The 2,523-nt window shown below is 36.2% G+C and overlaps 1 protein-coding gene across 1 annotated transcript in view; it reads right to left on the bottom strand.

The window, feature by feature from the left end:
- Positions 1-2,523, bottom strand: part of LOC106530744 (MOB-like protein phocein) — a 19,986-nt gene that overhangs the window by 11,938 nt on the left and 5,525 nt on the right. The gene's annotated exons all lie outside the window — the stretch shown is intronic.

Here is a 2,523-nt window from a genome sequence, read left to right as displayed (position 1 = left end):
CACCTTGATGTTTCGAGACCCCACTTTGGGTCCCGACCCCAACTTTGGGAAATACTGATCTAAACAACATATTTTTGCCCTTTATTTCATAAAGATTAACGAATGTAGTTAGAAATATATAGAAAAGTGACAAAAATAGTTTTATTATAAATCGCTAGAAGCATTTTCACATATTGTAACACCAGAATTATTGGGAGTATTTACTGTCTGACCAGGAAAGGAAGAAGTGACTACACCAATATATGGATTTCTACTTTACATTGGTAGGTCTTAGAAATGTGCCAAATCATTTCAGCTGTAGTTATTGCTTCTTTTGCTACCATTAACTCCTAATATAGGATAAAAATATATCTTCTTGTGGCAGTAAAGGCTTATGTTAATATATTGTCTCTGGTTTTCTTATCAAATATTGCATGATTTAAAATCTTGTCAAGGTTTAAATTTTGCCTTGCTTTTCCTTTAACAGTACCATGTTTCCTGACTTAATCAAAACTTCTCTTCAGTTGAGAGATTTTGAAAAACCTTGCATACTATTAACACTTGAATTATGGTTTTGCGTCTTAGTGCACCTGGTTGGTGTTCGTTTTATTTTCGGTGTCAGTGACAGAGTATCACTGAAGTATCCTGTGAGCTCTGGAACCACTTACAGAGCAGTCTTTCTACAGTCAAGTTACAATGAAATACATTTAGGAACTACTTCATCTTCACCCATCTGCTGCAGTTTATTTGTTGTGTACTTTCCCAGCAGTTGATACAGCATCAGCAAATGACACTGAAGAACTGCAGAGATATTCTGAGATGTTTTGGTCATGGTTATGGCTGCTTAATTTATGATCTCAGTCTGTGAGTTTAGGTATCTGGTAAGGAAAGCCCCCTGGACACCTCCTTGGGGTGGTTTCCCAGGCGTGTCCAACTGGGAGCAGACCACTGGCATTAGCCAGGAGATGCTGTAGAGACGAGTGTCCCAGCTGGTCTAAGACCTTGAGGTCCTTCTAGAAGAGCTCTCTGGGGAGAGAGATGCCTGAACCTCTCTGCTCAACCTGCTTCCAGAGGTCTGTACTTGAAAAAAAAAAACTACTGGTAAGTAAAAGTAAAAATACCTTAACAGAAAATGACTTTGGTAAAAACAAATGTCACTGATGAGAAAACTACTTAAGTAAAAGTCATAAAACTGTTCACAAAAATTGGGGTAAGTAGAAGTAAAAGTACTTTTTCACGTTCTCTAACAAAAAAAAAAAGTTAAATTTACAGAGCAAAACTGGCTTCACAAAACCAAGTTGATTAAATTGGTCAATTTCTTTAAAATAAAATATGTATGTCACCTCAAATTTACTTTACTACGTTTAGTGGAAATAGTTGATATGATTTATTTGAGTAAATTCAATTAGAGCACATAAACAACTGCTTTCATGAGTTCAGACAGATTTAATTTATAAGTAACTAGGTGTTAAACTTTAAATAAGTAAAAGTATCATTTTTAGGTTTTAAAAGTAGCTAAGTAAAAGTAAATGTCACAAATTTAAAAAATACTTGGTAAAATTACAAATCCTCAAAATAAGTACTGTAACAAAGTAAATGTACTTAGTTACTATAAACCTCTGCCTGCTTCTCCTGCAACCCGGCTGCAGAACAAGCAGCAGTGGATGGACGGAACAGTAACTAGAAATGAACCGTTTAAAAATCAATGTTTCTAAAAAAAAGTTTAATAAATTTGCCTAGCTTTGATCTACCGTGCAGGTACGCAAACATGACATCAACCTGTGTGAGAGGCCCAACAGCAGCCTTGTGCTCACTTCTCAGCTCAGATGGACCTGCAAGAGAGGAGGACTTTGATCAGAGGAATTTCTTTTTCCTTGTGAGGAATATAGAGCCACAGATAAGCTCTGGACCAGATGTGCCCAAAGTGGGGCCCGCGGGCCAAAATTGGCCCACCAAGCCATTTGACTTGGCCCACCAGCAGTTGTCCTGGTTATTAGATTGTGATTATGTTAAGACTAAATATAAAATACAAGTAACTACAAGAGACATTTAGATTAAAGCCCATATATAGATTTGCACACTTTATAAGACCCCATACACTCAAATTTTAAATTATGAAAAATCCCATGAGTCTTTGCTGCCTGAGCATACGTTGAATTTTCTCCATGTCCATAGGCTGAAAAAAAAAACAACTAAAGAATGTGGGCAACCACACTGGCTGCTAGTTTAATCATAAAAAAAACTTTACTTGAGTATTAAGCATTTCTTATATTGTTGCATTTGACCTGCGTCCCTCAGATTGATTTTAATTTTGGCCCTCTCAGTGAAAATGTTTGGGCACCGCTGCTCTGGACAGATACCTGCAGCTCACTTAAAGCCTGAACATTTTACTTTCTAAACTAAAACAGAGAACACCTTTTCCTTTTACAGACATTGCAGCTTAAAATCCAAGAAACTACTGTTTTGGATTTAGTCTTCTGTGAAATTAATTTAGAAAATAAATGTTTGGTTTCAGAGGGAAACAAACATCTTTAATATATTAAA

This window comes from Austrofundulus limnaeus, unplaced genomic scaffold (assembly GCF_001266775.1).
Source record: "Austrofundulus limnaeus strain Quisiro unplaced genomic scaffold, Austrofundulus_limnaeus-1.0 Scaffold554, whole genome shotgun sequence".
Classification (NCBI taxonomy): domain Eukaryota; kingdom Metazoa; phylum Chordata; class Actinopteri; order Cyprinodontiformes; family Rivulidae; genus Austrofundulus; species Austrofundulus limnaeus.
Note: the sequence above shows the minus strand (reverse complement) of the source record. Positions and strands in the feature narration are given on the sequence as shown.